Consider the following 7,507-nt stretch of genomic DNA (forward strand, 5'->3'; position numbering starts at 1 on the left):
TGAGGAGATCTAATAAATTCCTATGAAAACTTACTGATCGTGGATATAATCCGAGTTACAATCACGTGCGCACACGCAATTGTGTCATGTTAAACATTGTGTATGGTAGAAGCTTGCCCAATGACATGTTAATCACCCGTGCAACATCTAAGAAACCTTACTCATACATGGTATCCACAGCCTAGGAAATCGTATGAACTGAAACCGGAACTGGCTCGAGCTAATTGTTTTGGGTCTTTTCGAGTTTTTCTTTGGTTCGAGTAGTAAGTAAAACAACGGGCTTCTAATGATTCAGTTTAATTCTAGGTTATAAACCTGAATTGAGACGAAACACGTCATTGAACTTGTTTTGAAACCAAAACAATCAGAGTAAATGGTGTTTACACTAATAAAACTTGATAACCCAATCATGTATACGCACCCGCTCTTTGTGTTCATATCGGGTCATATATTTTTGGAAATCCGGACCGAGTTGACCTACCATCACCCCTAATACTTGTCATTTGCTCCCTCTCAAGAAGAATTCTTTTCTCCCGCGAACGCACCTTCAATTTAATTGATTTCTTCTTTCTCGCTCCAGTCCAAATTCGAACCCTCGACATCACTCTCCTTTCAGTTTAAACATGACTTGCGGCACAGCAACTGCTTTTTTGGGCACATATTTAATTAGATAACTCAACGCTTAGATCGTGTGATGACATGGTAGTTGAAAAGATGGCGATAAAGATGATGTGATTGAGGAAAAAGGGTTAAGATAACATAGAGAGAGAGAAGAGATAGAGAGAGAGATTGCTCGGATGTCGCCCATTCGAATGATGAGAGAGGGCGAAGTAAAGGTGGCAATGATTGCAGATGATTGGGAGAGACTAACTTTTCCAACTTAGGTTTTTGTTGGCCACGTAAATTGTTATTTTATCATCCCATTCGTCAAAACCCTGCTATATAATACTCTAGATGAACCCACATCTTGGACTAGAAGATGATATATCTTCGAGCTAGCTATGAAGGCACTTAACTATTCTGCTTGGCCTAAGTTAGTGTGACAGTTTCCTCAGGTCATCATGCACTTCCGATACGAAAAAGTTAGTCCATCGAATAGGGGGGGTCGCGTGATTGAATTACATTCGTTCACGCTTGTCCGACAATAATTGCCATTCGAACTTTGACTTTAACGTGAAAACGCTTTCTGAAAACTAGAATACAAAGCTCTTATATTGAATGTCAGTTCTAGATGTAAAATCAAGAGAGGGGTGGATTAGTTGAAACGTAATTAAGTATCGATTTTTAAGCGTGGGTGCGGATTTGTTTTAGCACCTCAAAAACTATGGACTCTAAAACTTCTGTAGACAGTTGTGTGAATGCAACAATAAAAGCGATATATGCAAGTATATGCAATAATGATGAGAGATAGGAATAGACGGTATCGAGACAACATTCCTAGTGATTTGACTTTAATTGTGCCTACTCCACTCTTTAAACTCTAGCAATCTAATCGGGTCTTATCTACTTGCATCAGCAAGTAATACGAAATGATTTCGCACGGAACTCGTTTCTCTGGCAATTCCTCTGTTGATGCTCCACAATGAAATTAACTCTTGCATAAACTGTAGCAGTCTAATCAAGTCTAATTCACTTGCATCAACAAGTATTACAAAATGATTTCGCACGGAAGTTATTTCTCCTGCAATTCCTCCGTTAGATGCTCCACATCAAAATTAACTCTTTCTTTTGCTAGTGCCTAATGTAGCCTAGGGTTGACTACTCAAACAATAGGATTAGGAGAGTGACTTGCACACACAGAAACTCCGGCACAAAAATAAGTAGGAATTTCAGTTATATGCTAGTTCGGAAAAACAAGCATAACTTTGTCAATTCAGATCGGATTGACCTGATTCCTAAGTCAAAAGAACGAAGACTCTTGGTTCTACAACTTTTGTGTTTTGAGTTTTCTCAAATAACCACTGTAGGGTTGTCAATTTTGGATGAAAGGGGACGGTTGTGATTGGTCAGGAAGTGAAAAGGATATGAACTTCGGTGGGTGCTTTTCTAGGCCTCAAAGGAAGTTGAAATGGCATCAATTCTTCTAGATTGATGGCTGCAACTCTTCAAGGATGTAGACTTCAAAAGCTTCGACTATTCAAAGACGGAGTGAAACTCTTCTAGGTTTTCAAAGGGTTTGAACCTTTGAGGTTCAAGAGAATTGTACTAAGCAAATTTCATTAATCAAATTCATTCTACTTTTTACATAAACTTGATGGCCTTTCATATTAAAAAAGAAAAGAAAAGCAAGATTGTAAAGTCAAATCTAGAAACTAGAATTTATTAAAAAGCACATAGAAACTAGAGGCTATTAAAAGTACAATATTTCCAATTTTTTTTTTTTTGGTAAAGGTAAGAGTTTGTATTACTTTTCGAATCACCAAATACAAGGAAATGACAAGAGAAAACCCGAATCCGAATCTACATGAAGTCCGAAAGAGGGGGCACTAACAAGGCAAAACGAAAACTAACAACCAACAATGCTAGGTACAAGATAGAGAAACTACACAATATTTCCAATGCTTGTGGCTATCTCGAAGAATCTTGTTGCAAGCTTCCAATGTATGGCTAATGACAAAGCATTTATGACGAAGTCAAAGATGAGATTTCTCGCTTATCAATGAGGTTCTTCAATCGTTGATGAGGTCTTTGCTTATCGATGAGAGTTGTCGAGATTTGCTAACCTTCTTGGTCGAAAAAGTTGGTCTTGAATATGGGCTGCATCATTCCCAGTAATAGCTCTAAAGCTCTCACGCCCTCCACTGATCCCATAATGGATTTACAAACCTCTTTACTAAACACTTGGACAAAATTACAACACCAAGAAAATAAATCACGGAATATCTCACCAAACTAGATATGCTATCGTGTATGGAATATCACAATAATAAATCACGGAATATCCACGGGTATATTAGTTTGGGGTTTTACTCTCTGTTTGTTGCAGGTATACTAATTTGTGATTTTTTGTGGTATTAATCAAATTTAACAAAAACTAACGGATGATAAATTTGTTATAAATGTACCAGTTAAGGTTTTTGATTGTAAAAAAATTAGTTTTGGGTAAATTTGTCACAAGTATACCATTTTGGGGTTTTTGATGGTCAAAAATTAGTTTGAGGTAAATTTGTCACAGGTGTACCAATTTAGGATTTTTTGTGATATTAACCAAAAAAAGGGGTTGTACAAACTTAGACTCAAAAAGGAGATATGCAAATGATATATGCAAAATCATATGAAACGCATGAATATTATGCATGATTATGCATGAATCAATGACTAATTAGTATGCATTCTACATTATTTTTTTTTATATTTTTCCCATTTAATTAACATGCATAATTTAAGAAAATTTCACAAATGAATTCTAGAACTCTATGTGCCGAAATTAACATATGTGCATTAATTAAATTTCTAAATGAACAAAATAACCATATGTCATGCATAATGAATTCTAAATTACATGCTATGAGACTAAATATGCATTAATTCAAAATGTCATTTATATGAATCAGTCTTAGATGACAAGTACCTCACTAAATGATATGCACCATGCAATATGAACATTATAGAATTAATTTTTATAATTAATGCAATCTATATGAGAACACTAATGCACATTTTTGTTCTTTTCTTCGTTAATTAGCAAAAAGACCAAATTGACCCTTAAAGTCTATATGTTAGACGAAACTTGACGAGGATGAACAAACATGCATTAATTCCAATTCATGCATGAATTAAATTAACGTGTATAACTTAAGTTACCACATGATTAATGAAAATGCTATCTAAATCCTATGTGCAAGATGACTAGGATGAACAAACATGCATTAATTCCAATTCATGCATGAATTAAATTAACGTGTATAACTTAAGTTACCACATGATTAATAAAAATGCTATCTAAATCCTATGTGCAAGATGACAAATCTTTTTATTATTAAAGTAATGTATGATTATACATCAAATATGTAATCTTAAGTTAATTAGCAAGCATGCAAGACATAAACATAAATCTAGTCATGAATTAATTCTAAAATGAATTAAACGCAATGCTAATTTTTTTTTTGTATTTTCTTGTATCAACATGAAAAAAATAGATCGAAATTCCTAAATGCGATATGAATATGTTATGATTACATGCATCCTATCCCAATATGCATTAATGAATTAGGATAAACTCCTAAATTAATGTCATACAATGTGCACTAATTAATTAAATCCAATCAATATGCAACACTATAACTCAAGCCCTAAAGCTAATGACATGCATTCATTTAAATGTCATGAACATTATTATAATATATAATTATCAATAGATTAGTTCTATAATGCCGACTATATGAAATGTAAATCTATATTTTGTATTCTTTTAGTATGCATGCGAATGTAATGCACCTTAACCTAATATGACATGCATAGCCTAAGACACTACATAATCAATCATTTGAATATGCAATCAAGAAATTGTTCAAGTAATATTAAAAATCACTAAGATAAAACTTTGGTAATTAATGATTACTACATGCTATGGACGATTGATATAACTGAGGGTCCGATCTTCTGACTCAAAGATCCGATTCCCCAATATATGAAATGCAATGGATTGTGCAAGGATAATCCTCCTATGGAATTCAAATTAACCTAAGGCACGGTAAGGGTGTTTCCACATCAAACATTCATTGATCAAAGCAATACCACTCCTAACACTACAAAAAAAGTTGGTTTTAGCGACGAATTTTGCCACGAAAAATTTGGCAAAATTTGTCGCTAAACGAATTTGCGACGAAATTAGCGATGGAAAAAAATTCGTCGCTAATAGGTCGTCGCAAAATTTTGCGACGGAAAATTTCAATTTTCGTCGCTAAATTGCGACGAAAAAAAATTTGTCGCTAATTCTTCATGGCAAAATTCGTGGCTAATTTGCCACAAACTGTATTCGTCGCAAAATTTGTCACTAATTATTAGTGGCAAAATTCGTTGCTAATTTGCCACGAACTTTAATTGTCGCAAAATTCGTCGCTAAATATTCGTGGCAAAATTCGTCGCTATTTGTTTTCGAAATTTTTTTTGTTGGTCGCGAAATTGCGACGAAATCTATTCGTGGCAAAATTCGTCGCTAATTATTCGTGGCAAAATTTATCGCTAATTTGCCACGAACACATTTCGTGGCAAAATTCGTGGCTAATTTGCCACCAATTTTTTTTTTGGTCAGTATTTTGCGACGAATATATTCGTGGCAAAATTCGTTACTAATTTGCCACGAAAAATTTTGACTTTTGCCATGAACAATGTTCCGAAACGAATTTGGCGACGAATTTTTATGAATTATTTAGCGACGAAGTCTGAGACGAATGTTGTTTAGGGACGATTTCGATTTTAAATCTAATTAACAGCAATTATAGAATTTATATTTAACATTGATAGAATCACAGTCAAGACAAGAACAAGCACAAAAAAGAAAGAAATGGAACAAAGCACTAAATTTGTATGAAAAATCCTTGAGAGGATCCAACACATTCAACTGCTTCAAATCCAGTTCGCTTTCTTGTTGCAAACTGTTGATCTTGCCAAGAAGTTCTTTCACATAGTCTATAGTGTCTCCAAGAATTGATGTCCTGTCCATCTGCAGAGCAAACAGAAGACATCACAATATCAAACTCCTAACCCCTCTTAATTTTTTCACATCTATTCAACAGCAGAAAGAGGAGTGTTCAAAAAAGAATAGATGAGGCTATGCTCACACAAAAGACCAATTCACGAAAGAGAAAGCGAGGCAATGGACGGTGTTCTCCTCCGCAGAAAGGACCTTCCAAGCGATTGCTTGTTCATACGAGACATGTCGCCCCATCGTCGACATGCAAATTCCAGAGGGCATGTATGCAAAACGAACGCTTATCGTCATGTAGCAAAAGAATGATAGAAGTACTTCTTGCATTAACTTAGTGAACCCAGGGCACAATTCTTTGCAGACTGACTCATCAAATATCTTATCCAAAGTGATATCTTGTAGAGCCACCAAAGTGGTCTCTAACATGTCAAGTCCTGCCTGGTTTGCAAAGACGAATACTAGAATAGACTGCCAAACCAAAAGGAAGACCGTCATTAATCATTCCTAATTACATGGCAAAATTCACTTTTAACAATTTCGAGTAATACAAATAACAGATATTTGATACTTTCAATGAACAACACAATATGGTATCTTGATGATTCCAAAGATTCTTCAAAGAATCAGTGCCAAGTAATTCAGATCCCAGCAACTTTGTTCCTAGATAGAAGCTGCCAGAGAACAAAATCCTATCAGTTAGAAACGGATAACAATTGAGTGTCTCATGTTCTATACTTTCTACAGAAGGTAAGTAAGCTATTATGACAGTCCACTGATCTCTCTATTCCTCTTGAATGCACGTGCGTGCGTGAACAAGGGAGAGAGATAGCCGAGCATTAGCTTGATTAGTCCATTGTCTCTCGTGTACATGTGCAAAAACTCAACATGAACAGTTGTTAAACTTTTAACAGAATCGATACATATGCATTGAACAAATGCAACAACTAATAACTTGTCCTATAAATAGATAATGCTGAAGCAAGCTTACCCTCCGGTTTGGAAATTTTAACTAGCAAGGACTGACAAAATCATCATCATCATCAGCAATCTCATTATCATTGTGTCGCTCATCATTGTGCCCATCACCTACTGGATTAGTGGGAGGTACAGGAGGAACCTCATCATGATCGAGGTTGAGGTGTCGCAAGATCAATTGCATTTGTTGTTTCGTTCCTCTTATTTCTTCATCCTTTTGTACAAGTAAATGTTTCAGTTGGCTCAATTCTTGAGTCATTTGCTCCTCATGTCGTGTCCTCCTTGAAACAGCCGCATTGGAGGATGAAGTTGCAGCAGCCTGCGTTGTGTATATCCTTGACAAGGATCCCATCCCAAATATTTGTCCTCTTCTTATTCCACCCGATGCCTCCACCCATAATGCCATATTGTCAACCAATGGCTCGGACGTAGCAACACCATCACCACCACTAGCAGCAGTGCTCATTATAAGTTCATTATATTTTTTCTACATTAATAATATAGATGAAAATAAAATAACTTCATATATATAACTACCATAAATATTAACCTTACATACCTTAATAGCTTTTGCTCGATCACCAGTCCATGTCTTATCTTTTTTCTGAAATGTGCATTCAAATGTAGCTATAAATATCGGTTCCGTCCCCAATTGATCTGCCTACAAAACATAAACATAAATGAGTAATCATTGAATTAAATTAACTTACAACATGTTTAACAGACTTACCATTCTTTTTCTATGCTCCCCGATGTTGATAGAGCCCCCAGCATATGTGGCAGACCCTTCACTAGAACTAGAAGCTCGATTCTTCTTATTTTGTTCACTGATTTGCTTATGCTTTTCGGTGTCCCAAGTTCTCTTAATTTCCGTCCAATTGT

Source organism: Syzygium oleosum, unplaced genomic scaffold (assembly GCF_021117445.2).
Source record: "Syzygium oleosum isolate NSW1041296 unplaced genomic scaffold, Sole_v2.1 Sole_v2.50, whole genome shotgun sequence".
NCBI classification, from domain to species: domain Eukaryota; kingdom Viridiplantae; phylum Streptophyta; class Magnoliopsida; order Myrtales; family Myrtaceae; genus Syzygium; species Syzygium oleosum.